Source organism: Lemur catta, chromosome 12 (assembly GCF_020740605.2).
Source record: "Lemur catta isolate mLemCat1 chromosome 12, mLemCat1.pri, whole genome shotgun sequence".
In the NCBI taxonomy this organism is placed as follows: domain Eukaryota; kingdom Metazoa; phylum Chordata; class Mammalia; order Primates; family Lemuridae; genus Lemur; species Lemur catta.
Window position 1 is genome coordinate 69,505,596 of NC_059139.1, and position 18,401 is coordinate 69,523,996.

Genomic DNA, 18,401 nt, shown 5'->3' on the forward strand with positions numbered 1-18,401 from the left:
ACTGTGAACCAGGACTTTAATTCATGTCTTAGGTGTCCCCTGTGCTTCTCCTTGTACTGCATTCTTGTGCCCCTCAGCCAGGCTATATTTGTGAAATATTTTTAGCCTTCTGCAAGCTCTGACTCTTGATAGGAAATAAAAGACAAAATAACATTTTTCTTTAAAACCTTGATCTTTGTTATGCATCCTAAGAAAAATAAGTTAGAAAGCCAGCTATTATATACAGGGATTTCCATTCATAGATTAAGCCCAGAAATATTTTTTAATACTTGCATGGTGCTTCATGAGGATTAGGCATTGTTCTAAGAACTATACCTTTTTAATGCTTACAACAACCCTATGAAATAGATACTGTTATTATCCTCTACCTCATGTAGATGAGGTACTAAGAGCTTGAGAAACATGCCCGAGGTCATAAGGATAAATGATTGGGCTGGGACCTGAAGCCAGGCAGTCTGCTGCCCACGTTTATGTTCTCGTCCACTACCTACTCCAGTCTATTTGCTTCAAGCCTTAAGCATTGAACTAAGCAAGGATGGATTGGTTTTGTATCCTTGGATGTGAAATGGGTATTCCTAGGAGCTCAACATTTGGAGCATTTCAAACCCAAACTCTTTCAGAACACGTTATATTTTCTACAAAGAGCAAATCCTTCTCCACACTTTTCCAACATTTACACCAAAGGTGAACTTGCTCTTTGTAGGATGTAAGAGCTGCTTTCATCTTGTCCATGTCTGAAACACATAAAGTAAAATTCTGGTATGAAGTTCATAGCAGGAAGGAACCAGATCTGAAATGAAAGGCTTATATAAAGCCAGCTTCCTTATTTGTTTCACCCCTTGTTTTTCCCCTAGAGGAAGGATCAAAGATTTTGAAACCCTTTATTGCAAAATGAGTTTGAAGTAGACACAAATAATATATATGATTGACAGCTATAGAAAAGAAAGGAAAAAAAATCCAACACTTGTTTCAGAAAGACACTTGAAGGAAAAACATCTATATTTATTGAGAAGTGAAAAGTGGATGCAAACCTTTCAAACATAATATTTAAAAGGAAAATAGCATCACAGTGTTTAGAAATCTTTCCAAAGTCAATATTAGGTTCTTAAGTTCCAGGTAGTGGAAAAGTCAGAATCAATTAAGTTCCTTGAGCACTTGCTCCCTCCCTCTCTCTGTCTGCCTCTCTCAGTCTCTTTCTCTCTAATTTTATTTATTACCAGTGCTATTGGTACAGGCAATATGTTGGGTTCTTTTTTCCAGTCAGTTTTCTTCTTTTGGAGAAATCGTATGTTTGTGAAAAATTTCTTTAAAGTTTTCTTTCCTTCTATGATACTCTCCTTATTGTTAGTTGTATCTGAGATGTTAGCAGGCCTTCATTTCGAAGTTTTTATTGGAAATAAAATTTTATTTTATTTATTAATGAAGGTTTTATATTTGTTGTCCTGATAAGGATCAGCTACATAATTTGAGGACATGCTTCAAAATGAAAATGTGGGTAGACTTGCCATACTTAGCAAATAAAAACAGAGGTTGCCCACTTAAATTTGAATTTCAGATAAAAGACAGTCTTTGGTATATATACCAAATATCATGGGACAAATATTATCCAGGATTCTATCACCAAAAATTAGTTTAAATGACCACTGTTTAATTCCACCTTCAATTTCAGTAAAAGCAAAGATTAAAACCCACCTGAGTTGCAAAAGAATGTGTTTCCTGGTCATTAGAGTCATTCATTTTTTCAATACCAACACCAGTGTTTAGAATCATTTCTTTATTTGGGCCCCCTGAAGTTTTTCCACTGGGAGACAAGCTCCATAGTAAAACTAAGCCTGAAACCCTGGGTAGGAAAAAAAAAAAAGAATTTGAAGATTTCAGATTCAGTCTCAGTTCAGTTTTAGGAAAGAATCTAAATGAAGACTACTGAGGATCTAGAAATTGATTCTCTTAAAACTACCTCTGTGCCAGCTTACTCCCTGGAAAGTCTTCGGGTATTCTCTGCGATGTGCACACAGTGCTTCGAGGGCTGCTGGACTAGGATACAAAGGGGAAGATGGATAGAGCCCAGCGTCCACCATCAAGGAGTATACCAGCTGGAGGGCGACAGCCTTAGAAAGACCTAATGTGGAACATTTGAATGCTTTCCCTTCACTCTTGGATCAAGTTCAAAATTCTGCCCATCTGTCTCTCTGTCTTTATTTGGTACCTCTCTTTTTCTCTCTGGGTAACCCCTAAGCTCCAGCCTTACCAGCATTTCTGTCCCTCACATTCCTGAGTTGCTTCTGCCTAGGGGCTGTTGGTCAAGCTATTTGGTTGGCTTGGGTTAGGCTTTCACTGTTTCCCTTTCCCTACCTGCATACCTCAGATTTCAGGTTTTCTTGACACTCTCACCCTGGCTGGACAAATTTAGGTGTTCCACAGCGAACAGCCTACCACCAAAGGCTCAGGGAACTGAGAGGCCAAAGAAAGAGGCTGACGAGTCCTGTTTCTCAGAAAGAAACATTTAAGAGAGACTTACCAACAGGAGACCCAGGGCTTATATACCATAGGAAAGGTTATACGTGCTTCAAAAGGAATATGTCATCAAGGTGGTTAAGTCAACTAAGGGCAGGATTTATGGTAAATATGTGCTCTTTAACAGTACATAAAGTAGAAATCTTAGAGGCATTCCTGGAATTGGGGTTAATCAGAAGATAACATGGTAGATTAGCATCCAAGATGGAGTTGCTTTAGCCTCCAGATTAGGTATCACTTTTATAAACTCTCATAGTACCCTTTCCTCCTCATTTTACTGTACTTATTACAAAAGCAATTAATTAACATTTAGTACTTGTAACTTAATCTCTGATTATTGTTGTGCTCTTAGCTTTCTGAGGGCAGGTACCATGTTTGTCTTATCTAACTAGGCATTCCCAGCACAGAATATAGCTTCCTCCACGTAGAATAAGCCACATATATTTGTTGAATGAGTTAAAAAGCAAGGGAAGCTAACATTTATTGAAACCGTGACTTTGTGTCAGCCACTGGGTTGGCATTTACCATATATTATCTCATTTAATTCTCACAAAATCATTTGGAAACACATGCATCTGTTTTAGAGATAGGCAAACAAGTATTATTATTATTAATATTATTAATTAGTTAAATAGGATTTTTTTTTTTTTTAAGGCAGAGCAAGTACATGAACACAAGATGAAGGGTCTTGAGTGTCATGCTAAGAATTTGGAACTTTTTTCCAAACACCAGTAGTTCTCAATAACTGCTGGAAATCAGATTTCCTGGAGGATTTGAAAAAGCCAGTGTCTGCACGTAACTGATTTAGGATTCAGCAGGGCATTTTATAAAACTTCCCCAAGTAGTTTTAATGCACAGCACTGGTTGGGAAACTAAAGTGTGGTTGCTAGTCCAGCAGCATTACCACCACCTAGGAACATGCAGGAAATGCAGATTCTTGGGCCCTATCCCAGTTTTAGGTAATAAAGAAAAGGGTGAGGGGTCCCCAGGAATCTGTGTTTGTTTTAACAAGTCCTTCAAGGGAATCTAATACCCTTTAAAGTTTAAGAACTTCTGCTATAAACAATTGGAACTGGTTAAAAAGCTTTACACTTTTGTGTTTTAGCAGAGAACTTTGGTAGCTACATAGGGGACTGATAAAATAAGGAACAAACCAGAGGATAAGGCAACCTGTTATGAGCTGTTATCTTTACACAGATCGTGGAGGTAAGAAGATGGGGCCAAGGACTAGAGCAGTGGCTGTGGCAATGAAGGGGGATGATGGATTCAGGAGATACTGCAGAGGCAGAATTGGTGGAATTTGGTGACTGAGTGGTTTGAAGAGGTTGAAGGAGAGAGTGAGGCCAAAGTAAATATGAAGTTTCTTTCTGAATTGGTTGATTAAGTGATGTCATTAAACAAGACAGTCATGTCTTTAGAAAGTGTAAGCTTGGTGGAAACCATAAAAGTATAGAAGATGAGGTGCCTTGAAGCATCCAGTAACAGATGTTTTTGCCTAGTTGGAAATTTGATTCTGGGGCTTTGGAAACAAATGGGGATTGAGGTGTTCTGTTGGGAGTTCTCACCATCATATTTAAATTTTTAAAAATCATTCATTCATATGGTTATAAATGTACTAAATTATTCTTAAACATGACCTTTTTATTTCAACTTGAGCCAAAGATGTTGAACTTTACACAAATGTATAATCTCTGACATTGGATCATTTATATGAAGTTATTTTCAGTAATTAATAGAATTTGGGGAATATGGGCCGGGCGCGGTGGCTCACGCCTGTAATCCTAGCTCTGGGAGGCCGAGGCGGGTGGATCGCTCGAGGTCAGGAGTTCGAGACCAGCCTGAGCAAGAGTGAGACCCCGTCTCTACTAAAAATAGAAAGAAATTATCTGGCCAACTAAAAATATATATACAAAAAAATTAGCCGGGCATGGTGGCTCATGCCTGTAGTCCCAGCTACTAGGGAGGCTGAGGCAGTAGGATCGCTTAAGCCCAGGAGTCTGAGGTTGCTGTGAGCTAGGCTGATGCCACGGCACTCACTCTAGCCCGGGCAACAAAGTGACACTCTGTCTCAAAAAAAAAAAAAAAAAAGAATTTGGGGAATATGTTAGCAGAATTATGGCAAAACAAAATTTACTTTTTGTAAACTTACTGTTCCATTTTTGAGTCAAGCATACACTGAACACATTCACTCTCAGAGAAAGTACTGAGAAGGGAAAAACAAGAGTAAATTTAGCATGTTAGCTGTTAAAGGAGGCAGTTATGTGTCATGGTTAAGCTCACAGGTTCTGCAGCCGGACTGAGTTCTACCCACACAGAGAAGGTGTGACTTTGGCCATATTTACTTAAACTCTCTGTGCCTCAGTTTACTCATATGCAAAATGGGGAAATTGGTGTTACTCTTCTCATAGGGCTTTTGTAAGCGTTGAATGAGTTAAACCCTGTTAAGGTGCATTGAACAGTGTTTAAGATTTAATTAGCAATCACCATAAATGTAAGGTCTTACTAATATTGAAAAAAATTTTTTCTCTCTCTATTTAGTCTTATTTTCTAAATTGCTACTATTAACAGTTTCTGAGTGTTTTAAATATAATTTCTGTTATCTTTATGAACTTCTGAATACTGAAGAGAATGATTACAAATGAGCGATTTCTGGGAATTAAATTCTGAACCAATCATGGGGAAAACATAGAAATGCATCGAAAATGTAATGTCATTTCTAAATATATAGAAATGAAAAATTACCTTACAATTTAGACACATACTAATTTTTAGCACAAAGTTGGGCATCAGGAATGTAATAGGCTTCAAATTCTTCCCAACTTTAAATCTTATTTCATTCATCTTGATTCTGAGCATGGTCAGTAGGAAATCAATAATTTACTCTGAACTCTGAACAGGAGCAAGTAAATTACTACTCTTTTGATGTGTGGTATACAGGTCAAGAATATATCATAAAAATTCTACATCAAAAGTTATAAAAAAGAAAGCTACCAAGCAAAATGTGATTATAATTATTAATAATAATGATAAATCCCAGCAGATACATATGACCCCTGTAATGAGAAGAGGGCAACACCTCTGGAAGCAGAAAAGAATCTTACTCTTCCATCTGAGGTTTGTAAATTAAGGCTACTCATCACTGCTCTTGAATTATAATGATCTAAATTTCACTTAAAATCTCTTAATTCAGAAGTCATTATGCTGGTAGAAAGGCCAGAGAGAACTTAATCTTTAACATTTTATTTATGGTCATCAAAATAGTTTTACCATCCTCAATTTTCAACCTATTTCAGTTGGGGTGGGAGTTGGCAGAAGAGGAATAGATGTAGTTCTTGGTATTTGTATTTATTTCTAGGCTCCACCAGACTCACACAGCTCTTCTATGTTGGGCATGGTCCAGTCCTGTTCTAAATGTAGCTACCACTATCCTGTGCTGCTTGAAGTTCTCATGTTCTGGAGACTGGCCCGTGATTGGGACAGATTCCCTGGGCTCAGTAAAAGGTATAGAAAATATGCCATTCTCTGGTCTAAGTGCCTACACTCAGCCTGGAGAAGACCCCAGTTAGCTTCACTCCTGGGAAGTAACCTTTGTGTAACTCTCAGCAAGGAAATCCACATTTCATGATACTTCTGGGGGGCCTGTCGGTTCTTCAAAAGTATGGATCTCTTGGAAATTGGAATGGAAAATTCAACCAAATATAGAGTGTTATAGAGATTAAAAAACATAATATTGGCTATTCTCAGGAAATGTTGGGTATTTCCGGTATTTATTTATATGAGGAATCAGAGTTCTCTAAGTCATGATTTAGCCTGTATAGTGAATAGGTGGACTGGGATTTCTTAAATGATACATGTATGATAGATATTTCCAGGTTGATACTATCATTACTGACAGATTTGGCAAAATAGACTCATTTGCTTTTGATTAAAGAACTAAAATTGTATCATACATATCTATGAAAAATCTTTTGCTCTTCCTTGCTGTAAAAATACTTGAGGAAGTTCTATTTCAGTTAATTTGTACTTACACAGCTCTGATTAACTTCAGAACCAATCACTGGACTCTAGTAACAAAAATCGTTGCATATTTGATATCTGGGATGAGAAATGAACAGACATGAAGTAATTTTCTTTTATAATTTAATTACATAATTCAGCCTGCTTTAAATTGTTTGTTAGCAAGGTGTGACAATTTATATATTAAAAATAAACATTTATAATAAGAAATTTCCCACATACTTTACTTTAAGGATAATTAGCCTTCATATACTCCATAACTCACCAACTTTGATGAAGGTGGCAGTGAATTATTATGGTCTTTACTTTGTCAAAAAGACCTTAATAACTTCATCTTGCCACTGATGTCTTAAAGTTATGGATCATATGCAAGGCATAGTAACTATTTCATTTTGATAGAAATTACATTTCTCTTCTCAAGTGGTCAATAACTCACAGTCAAGAATTTAAAAAATAGTGGCTTTGTATCTCTAGATTATATTTCCGCTCACAATAGAGAAAAAACACCTTATATTTACATAATTTTAAAAGTACAAAGTGCTTAATATTAATTTTTTAAAAGGATAGTGGAATCCTTTTTTTGACACTACTGAGTAACATTGTAACATCTGTATTATGGACCAATGGTGTTACATCTGTTTTTCAAGTTGATATGAAATTAAATATTGGGTTGTGGGAGGGTAATAATTTTATCTGAAACATATTTCTTTGTTCTTATTCCATGTGGCTGGAATTCCTCCTATTAAGTAACTGTTATTTTACCAGCAAAATTGTGAGTGTTGTGGTAGCATTATTAAAATATGTGTGTGTTATCTGGCAGTGAGAGGTAAGAATGTGTTGATAGTCAAGGGAAACATATCAGCTGCAAAGACAGAGGTTTGGTGCTTAAATGTCCTGATGGTTGACACTCAAGGGCATAGACAAAAAGGTGTGGGGAAACATGAAGAATATTAATGGATAACATTACCAAAGAGTGATGAACTTTGCTAGAGAAAAGTTGGCTAACACTGCATTATTGGGAGTTTTGCCTTAAGTCATAGATATGAACAGTACTTTTATTTTTAACTTGGGGTTTTAAAGTATACAATAAAAGAGAATAAAATAGCTCTTTTGCTGTTAAAAATTCAGTATAGAGACTGAATTTGATGATAATTGGTTTTTAAAAATATGTTATTGACAGTTGGAGTTTTTAAGAGCAAAACTTATCCAGCAATTCCATTTCTGGGTATATATCCAAAAGAATTGAGAGAAGGGATTCAAATAGATATTTGTATGCCAGTGTTTATTGCAGCATTATTTATAATAGCCCCAAAGTGGAAACAACCAACGTGTCCATCAACAGAAGAATGGCTAAACAAAATGTGGAGTATACATACAATGTAGTATCATTCAGCATTAAAAAGGAATGAAATTCTGACACATGGTAGGACATGGATGAACCTTGAAGACGTTATGCTAAGTGAAATAAGCCAGACATGAAATGATAAATATGGTATTAATATGTTTCCACTTACATGAGGTACCTTGAGCAGTCAAATTCATAGACAGCTGGGGGCTGGAAGGAAGAGGGAATGGGAAGCTATTGTTTAATGGGTACAGAGTTTCAGTCTGGGAAGATAAAAACATTCTGGAGATGACTGGTGGTAATAGTTTCACAACAACGTGAATGTACTTAATGGCACTGAACTATACACCTAAACATGGTTAAAATGGTAAATTTTATGTTATGTATATGTTGCTTTACCACAATAAAAGAAGCAAAACTTACTAAAATGGCATTATGTATAATAGTAATAAAATACTTCTAGTTATTTGGAGAAGAAACTAATAAGACAAATATAAGGGTTACCTAATTATTCATATTCATAAATATTCAATAGTTATCATTAGACTAAATTTGGGGAAAATACAATTTCCTTATCTCATATATGATCTAAGAAATGATTTGCCCATATTTTAAAAATATTTTCTTTTAGTACTTGATGTAATTCTTGGAACATGGAAGATGCTCAATAAATATTTATTGATTGATATTTGTTTATTCAGAAAACTATAGTCATAGCTTCATATGCACAATAATCAGCGTAAATGTAACTCTTCAAGTCTACTTACATGCTCAGTAAAAATATAGAAAATATAATATTTAAAATACAGATAATCAAAAAATGTCCTGTGCAATGCACTGGATTATGGGAACTAATGCATCATAGCTATTATAAAATATGCCATGTCTTTTTGTTGTTGATATAAAAACAATTAGCATTATCTGAGAAGTGGGCAATTATTTTGGCTGGAAGATTGCCTCTAGGAATGATAGTGCTATTACCCCCATATATAAATGTACAAAGAAGTTTAGAGAGATCACGATGGGGCTTGTGGCCATCTTAGTGCGTATTTTACAATGAAAAGTAGGTTTCTCTAAGCCTCTAGTTCTTACCAGGGTGATTTGACTGTTATCCTGGGAGTAGATATATCTAAGTGTTAAGGAACGTGAGAAACCTAGCCAAATAGTGTGGTATTGGGTTAGATATAGTTGTTTCATATGGCTGCTTTTGCCTGGTGAAGCGATGCCTCTTTCTTCATTTCTGTGGGCATTGAGTCAATTTTAGCCTCTTACAGGAACATTATTTTCATTATTCTGAGCAGTACTAGTTTCTGCTTATTAGAAACTGAACATCACCTGAATAAGAAGTTACAGTTTTATTTTTTTGAGCAATTATATTTTCCTCTATTGTTTTCTTGAATTATACTTGTTCCTTATGAAAAATTGGCAAATACAAAAAAGCACAAAGAAGACAGTATTTTAGCGCCCAGAGATAAGCACTGGTATCATTTGTTTGTGTGTCAGCCATTCTCCTGTTCTGTTCATGCATATTGCACATCCACAGATACAAAACCGTGAGACATAAAATTAAGAGAACTGAGCAATATTTTTCACTGAGCATTAGATAGTGAACATTTTCTCATGTCACTTACTGTTCTTTTACAGCTGCATTCTAAGTAGCTGCACTGCATTTTATTTTATGCCTGTACCAATTCTCTATTATTGCAATTTGAGAAAATTTATTTGCTATTATAAATGAGACTATGATGAAAATACTTCTAGTTAATCTTTTGCCTGTCACTATTTTCTTAAAATAAATTCTTAGACGTAAAATTAAGTAAAAGCATATAAACATATAAATGAGCCTTTAATACATATATGCCAAACTGTCCTTCAGAAAGGCCATGTGATGGTCTACATTTCTGTGGCAGCCTATAGGAGAACACCAATTTTCCACCCCCAAATTATTTTTTTTTAACTGCCAATTTGAGAAGTGAAAAGTAGTAATCATTCATTTTAATTTGCATTGATGACTTGAGCATTTTTTATATAATTGTTGGGCATTATATTTCTACATGTCATGGCTACTCTATTGATGTGTTCTTTTCCTTTAAATTTGTAAGATTTATTTATGTATTAAAGATATTAACCCAATTGTATGTTATTTCTTTAGCAGCTACTTTTTCTTCAGTGGATTTTTATGTTTGTGACGTTTTGCCAAGTGTTATAAAGAAAAAAATAAATTAAAAAGAAAAAAAACCTCTTTAGATAGCTAACTTAACTTTATTTGGGGTTTGTTTCTGAAGGCAAGATAGATATACTATAGTAAATTCCCTTCTTTCAACCCCTGGTAAGAAAAAACTTGCCCTGTCAATCAATTAGTTGTAAAGCATTTAGTCTTATAATATTAATAGATAACCATGTAACTTCAGACTGCTTGTCTCTAGGGTTTTTTCTAAGACGTGCTAGGAGTTTTTTGAAGGAAAGCATAGCAGTAGTGAACATTTTAATTTGGATCTGCTCCATTACTCCAAATATCATTGAAACACAACACCGGTGGTCATTTTTACCGGGCAATATGCAAACACTGAGAGAAGTAGGACCCACATTAATAGGGGAGATAATAATAGGTTGGCTAGTAGTAGAATTGTGTTTCTTACAGCAGAATGTTTGAGCAACTCTTCCATCCTTTTTTCCATGAACAAAGATTAGAGCCATTTATTGTTTTGGGGTGGTGATTTATATTTAAACACGGTATTTGTGGAATTTGGGAAATTCATTTCAGACATATGAAAGTTAACACTAATATGTGTGTATATGTGAGTTTGTGTATATGTTGGAGGGGATAGGACGTGACAAAAGTAATCCAAAAATCATAATGTTGAGACAGATGTTAGAGGTAAATGAAATCTTGATTGTCATAAATTGCTTTCCAATCCAATAGCAATAAAGGGATAAAGGAGGTTACTTTCAAAACAAACATTTACCAAGTTCCAGGAAATGAATCTATTTGTATAAAAAGCACTTAGCAATTACACAAGCCTTTTTCCTCTTTATTTACCAAGCAATTGACTCTTAAGGTCGCTTTGGTTGCTTTGGGGCACTTGGTGTGCACTCTCTTAAGCTTTCAAAAACATATAATATTAATACATGGTAACCATTTGCCACTGACTGGCATTGTGAAGTTGGAATAGGGGCAGTGTACTAACAGAAAAGGTTGATGACAAATTTCGTATTTGTAATTTGAAATCTATTCTCCATACATTAATGGTGCTCCCTATTTAAAGGAACTCTACAAATTATAATTTTATCCAGTGAAGAATTTGTAACACAATTACTATTGGTTTTCTTACAAGTCAGAATACGGCTTCACGGTGTTTGAGGCTCATGGTATAATAGTTTCTCAGACTAATGGTTTGATTATGAGCAGGAAATGTGCTTTCTGTAGTCATCTTATCAAAAAAAAAAAGTGACACAAAAGAATCTCAAGTCATGCAGAACTCAAGTAGAGTTCTACCAAAGGGTCTCTAGTGCTAATCAAGTAATATTGGAATAATTTTTTTATTACTCTAAAAAAATCTCCCCTTTGGCATCATGGTTGGTTAGGAGTCTTGGGCCTCATAGGAATAGAACATTCTACACTAAAATAATGTCTTAGTCCTACTTTTTGCTTTCTTGCTTTAGAAATTATGTAAGATACTTTCTCTGAATGTGTGAATTTTTTTATAGAACACCTAAGATTCTTTGCATTTCAAATTCCTAGAAGAAATAGATACACATTTAAATAACCATATAAATTCAGTCCAAGGTATCTATGCTTTTTCATTTTTAATGTTTAAATCAAAAACTTCTTATAAGTGGAAATATTTAAAACTTTGGAACTATTGGAAAATATTAAGCTAAAACAATTGTTTGTTAAATGTAGCATTTTAAGTATATTATGTACATATATTAAGTACAGTAAGTATTGGTTTATTTTAAGCTCTGATAGCAGTGATATAGAAATATCCTTTCTCATTTAAAAAACTGAACCGGTAAAAGATTTTAAAAGAATTTTGAAAACATTAAATGCTTTTAAGTAATTATAGCAACACTTTTATTCTGGATTTACATACATAATTAATTTATCAGTTTTGTAGAGTGATCAGAGTTAGAGAAGATTATTTTTACATTTAGAATAGAAAGCTTTTAAATCCAGCAATAAGTGAAACATGTATTGAATATATTGTGTTACATTTACCAGAGTCTTTCTGGTTTAATACATTAAATACACATTTCTTTCTTTCTCTCTCTTTCTTTTTTTTTTAAATTCATTGACCATATTCATATAACTGCTGATCTCTTTACTGGGGAATTTTAAATATAATTTATTACTTATTCAATACTTTTGAATTTAAAATGTACTTGAAGTGGTTTATTTATCTTTGGCAAGTGACCCCTTGAAACTCTTTCTATTTTGCAAAGCTAATTTAAATAATTATTTAAACATGAACAAGTTACTGATTATCTTCTCCTTTCCTTACTTTGTGGGGTCAGCTTAATGATGTTTGTGAGGGAGGGAGGCTGTGAATGGCTCCAGCCCAGAGTAGAGGTATGATTTGGGCAGGTGGTAAGTCATTTTCCTGGAAGGAATTGGCAGAAGTCGGTTCTTACTGATTTAGGTACGTTTTTGACCAACTGCAGGTAGGAATTATTAAGTCCAGTGGCAAACAAAGAATTTCAAGCATTTTATGAGAAGTGATTGGATGAGGGAGATTTTTCTTTCCTACTTTAAAATTAGAGAAGATATTAGTATTATTAAATTAGCAGATTCTTCCTAATCTGTATTATTTTCAGTATAGACTTTAAGGAAGATTTTATTTTTGTAGAAAACTGAAAAGGGTTTGATGAAATATGAAATTTTGTGATATTTACATTTATGCTAATTCTACCACCAACAAATTATTGCATGTATAAATTAAATAAAGGTTATAAGCCTAAACATGTATATCTATTGAACATGTAAAATGTGACTGTCAAAATTCTGATGTGAATTTTTCTGTTTGAGGACTGCATACTTCAAAATTTGGCATCATCTTTCATGAAATTCACAAGTCCTATTTCCATTGTGCTGTTTACTGAGGTTATTTGGCTTTCCTTAATATTAAACAAGTCTGTATTGGTTGCTCCAAAGAGTGACAAATAAAAGAAGATACAGAAACGTGGTTGGAAAGGGAGATAAGTTATTCTGCTCTGATACTTTTTCTGTTTCCTCTTTCTGCTGCTGTCTTTCTCTGCAAACTCTTAGATAAAGCTCAAAATTTATTATTGAGATTTTTGAGGGAATCAAGTGAAACAAAAAGAAAAGTTTTAAACTGCTGTCTAACCGCCAATACTGGCGATGCTCAGTTTTCTGAGTACCACTAACAGTTTAAAAGTGCTTAATCAGAGCAACTCTTACTGCTTGAATTTGTGTGTACAGATTGCTGTTAGTGTTGTTAGTACCTATTTCATTATCAGCCTTCCTAGCTAATTCCCTTGTTTATTAACTAAACGGTTTTCTTAATGGCTACCCTTTTGACAAATGAAGAAATCTTAGCTGCTCTGAGAGAGAAAACCAAAATTAAAAACTCCCAGTGAAAGGGCAGAGAAACATCTGTATTCGTGCTGCTGTCCTAGTGTTAGTGTGAGGGAAAATCTGGTGATTGACTTTGATTCTTGACTGAAAGTCACAAAAATAGGCATAATTTGGTCTTTATCCATAAAACAAATAGCAACTGCCACCAGTTAAAGCAGGGATTTAAATTCCTTTGTTTTGGGTGTGGAAAAGAGAATCTTTTCCAACCTTATCATTAGAGAGTTAATTTTTTCCCAAAATATTTTAGAATCTCCATTTTGACAGAGGCATTTTGTTGGTGCTAATAGTTTATTAACCATGAGTTATTTAGTTTATACTTGAAGATTTAGAGGCCTACAATATTGTGTTTAAAGGAGAAATGTCTTATTATTAAATGATCAAACAAATCTAAATACCCATTGGCATCAGCAAAAACTCCCATAATCTGATGATAGATTTTGGATTAGGGCCCTTGGAAGGGACTCTGGGCATTTATATCAGGTGCTAGTTTCAGATTTCTTACCAACCAGTTTAGATTGGTCCAATTCAATGAGGGCAACACCAGCAGAGCTGGAACCCTCTATAGTTGTGAACTCCACAGACCTTTCATGAAGTCAGCCTCCAAGGCTTACCCTCAATCCGTGTTAGGGACCATGTTTGTATATGAATAGTCGAGGACTCTTATAGACATATTTGTGTCTCTGCAATCATTGAATCTGACATGGTACCAAAATGTTTATTTGTCCACCAGGTGTCATCCCAGAGTTTAGACAGTGAGATTAGGTATTTGCAGTTCCAGATAGCAGAAACCTACCTTTTAAGTAAGGCAAAAAAAATTGAACTAACTAGTTTTAAGTCAGGTAGGAGTCATTCTTGTTCTTGCAAAACTGGTTTCACTTCTGTTACCTGTTTATTTTCATTTATTAAGCACCACAGTTGGTCAAATAAATTAGAGAAAATTGTGAAAGAAAAAGCATTTGTCTGGATTCCATCCTTTCATTTAATTCTTGCACTTTTACCTCCTTCATTTTCTTTCCCCTGGTTGCCCATCACACTCAGGATCTCACATTCCCTCATTTTCCAAGAGGGAAGCTGTAAGTTTCCTTTCTTAAACTCAGTCATCTGCTGTCTGTATAACTGTGAGCAAGTTACTTAACCTCTTGGTGCCTTGCTTTCCTTATTTGTAAAATGGTGGTAGAGATTACACATATCATAAAGTTGTTATGAGGATTGAATACATTAAGATGTGTCAAGCACTTAACTTAGTACCTTGTTGTGCAAAGTGACCAATTATCTAATAATTGCTAATAAAACTTACTGATAGAGAGCCACACACTTCATTGTCAATTTCATAATGTTAAACAAGACAGAGTTGTGAATTCTTTTGAATGTGCAACAGCACAAGGGCTGGTGTTTTGCTTCATGGGAATAGACTTGTAGGATGCCTTAAAGATACAAAAGGACTGTCGGATCATTCTCCAGAGACTACTAGCATAAGAGAGAATGTTCTGAGAATCCCAGGAATCATTGTGTCTCTTATTTTTATTGGAAAAGGAGACAACAATAAACATACAGTGTCGAGCTGGTTGATTATTTTATACCTTTTATAACTTCAATTTCTTTCATAGTAGACATGGTGCTTTTTAAATCCAATGTGAATGTTCTAAATTATACAGCTGTTATTAAATATTATTTAAAATTAATATCTGGCATGGTTGAATGTATTTATTTTTGAGATGTCATATTTTTATACATTTGGAATATAAACTTACCCATTTTACTTTGAGAATACCTTATGCAAAATAATTTTGAAGGACATTTTATTTCCTAGTATGTATTTTCAGCAGGTGGCTAATGGCTTTTGACCTGCTGTAGGCGAATACAAAACTGAATGTCAAACAGAATATTTTTTTAAAAGCTGCATTTTCATTTTGCATAATGAAGCACAGTAATATTATTTTGAGATTGCCTTGAATATTTTTCGAAATAGTTATAGATAGAGATGTGTCAATTTGGTAGGAGAAGGAAGAGAAAATTGCAATGTTCCAGCATTTAGGTTTTAAGAATATTTAAATATATTCAGAATGCTAAATATAAATATTTTTATAAGTAATATAATATCAAATATGTTTATATTTGTATGTTAAAAGCCATGTAAAGTACATAGTATCAGACTTTCACCTTTCCCATATGTTTGGGCCATTGTTACAAAAAAAAAACCCACATATTTTAAGTCACCTACTTCCCTCTTTAGTAATTTCCGTTTTCTCTTGAAATTTATGTATTATATTCCATGGCCTATTTTTACACAAACTTTAAGAATTATACACACTACAGAATAATTCTCAATTTTCTTGTGAAAATAGACCATAACATATACTACTGTGACAGAGATTGCTCTGGGAGCCAGCATTCACAATTTTAGATCATTGCTAATGTTAGTTTAAGTTTTGGCATAAGTTTTTATAAAACATAGTCATTGCAATTATGTACCACATTGAATAACACTTGAGTTTACACTTAGTTAAATTTTTGGAGATGAAGATGTGCATGCAGCTTGATTAATGGCCAAAGAACCTTGAGATGTGGATTATATGAGAAAATGACAATATAAAGAGTTATGTTTCTTGTACTCTACATATTAGAGCTGGCATTTTGCCATTGAATTGTATGATGAGGAAGGAATATTGTGTGTGAGCTTTTCATTTAAGGCACAATTTCTGGAGCTAAGTTCTAATTTTGTTTATTCCCTTAGGTAATTACTGGTTTTCAGCATGCAAAGGAAATATATTACTGGATTTTTTTAATGGCTAAACTTGTATCGTAGCTGTCCTTTCTTTAAATTTAGGCACTAGAAATTCCCCCACATCAAAGTAGCTTGTGATTCTCATTTGTGGCTGGAGAGTTAATCATCTTTTCAATAATGCTTTGAAGTTAGCTTTGCTTCTTCTTTTTTTTTCCTTCACTCAGCATGGGTTCATGAATAAAACTAACCAGTCTGATAGGTATAGTGTATTATTGCTCTTGCCTATGGCTCTTGCTAATAAAAATTCCAATTCTGGTTAGTTTGCTGGAAACAAATTGGTATAGTATAGATATACTTTCTCCCTATTATGAAGCCCTCCCACAGAAAATCGATAGGAAAGAAAGCATGGTCGGTGGGAGGAAAAGATGGTAATTGATGATTAAGTATATTTTAGCTTTTCTGTGTATATTGTGTTTAGTCTGTAACCTGCATGACTTTTTACTGCCCACTGCCTTAGAATCCTTATAATTAAAATTCATATTTTTTAAGATAGAATTCCTAAAAATTCCTATTCATTAGTTAAAGTATATGAACCTGCTGTTGTGTGGATGAAATAACAATCACAAGAATGGCAGTAACTTAATGAGAGTGTGTGTGTGTGTGTGTGTGTGTGTGTTTAAAAGCAGCTAAATGAGAAGCTCTCAACTGAAGGATAGGATAGGTGATACAACCATTGCCAAAATAACTTGGAATTCTGATGGTTGCTAAAATTATGTCATCTTGCTTACAAGATTACTTAATCACTAAATCATATAGGATTTGGCATTTGTTAACAAATAGGCTGTTTTGCACTAATGGCAATGTGGAAAAGAATTGTGCCTGGAAGCTTGCTTCAAAATGCGACATGTGAATTTAGAAACCAGACGACAAGCCAGGACTAAAATGATGATTGTACAAGACATTCCATATTCGAGCCAGCTATATCAGGCTCAGCTGTAAAGGCCCTCAAAATGCAGTTAAGGGAATATAAAGAAGGAGCTTATTTTTGCAAATTTTTATGCATATGTTACAGTGGATGGAAGCATGATATCTAGAGTTAGATACACCCAGATTTGGATCCCAGTTTTAACCATGTTCGAAAGCTGGTCACTTTGGGCAAATAAATTATTCCCTCTGATCTTCAGCTTTAACTATAAAATAGTTACAGTAATGGTATCTGATTTGTACCATTATTGTGAGAAATAAGTACCAAAATTAAACTGATATAATGAACAAAAACTGCCAGTTCCAAAGCTTTGGAAATCTTTATCGTTTGTGCATTTTTACATATAATAAAACACATTGTTACACAGGCTCATACTTGGCCTCAGAATCCTTCTCAACACAGAGCACTAGGAAGTCTCTACTATTTCTTAGAAGTTGGCACTGAACATGAAATATATTTGCTCTTCCTGAGCTAATCCAACCCTACCCATCATTTCTCTTCTTTCTATTTTGCTGACAGCCTCCCTAAAGCAAATATCAGTTCAGTTACTTGGAAAGGTGGGAATGGAGAAATTGGTTATCCGTAATCATAGTGTTCCAGCACTTTGTTGGTTGCTTTACAGAGATTTGTGTTAAGTAGTGAATCTAAAATTTATATTTCCACTCTTATCTTCTATCCCAAGCACCATTCGTGCATTTATTTATTTGGCTCCTTCACTCAACTGTCTGGCAATCTAAACTTCCAGTGCTCACCACTCCCTGTACTCCAGCCACGCTGGGCTTCTTTATGCTCCTTGAACATTCTAAGCTCATTTCTGTCTTGAGACCTTTGTTCTCACTGATTTCCATGCCTGGAAGTCTCTGTCTTTTATTTTATGCATCTTGCTCCTCCTTCTCCTTATTCAAATGTCATTTCCTCTGAGACAGAGTTTCTCTCTGACAACTGTATCTAAATCATCCCCCCATTCAGGCTGTCTCTTATCTCTTTATCCTGTGACACGGTTCTTCAAGAGCCCTTTTCCACATTTATAAAATAGTAATTTATTTCTTTAGTTGTTCATTATCTTATCTCCCGTACCAAAATGCAAGTTCTCTGAGAGCAGTGGCCTCGTCTAACTCCTTCAACACTGGCTTCCCAGCACCAGAAACAGTGCCTGGCTCACAGAATTGCTCTCAACAACCTCTGAAGGTGTGATTTCTTTCCTTAATTTTATAGATGA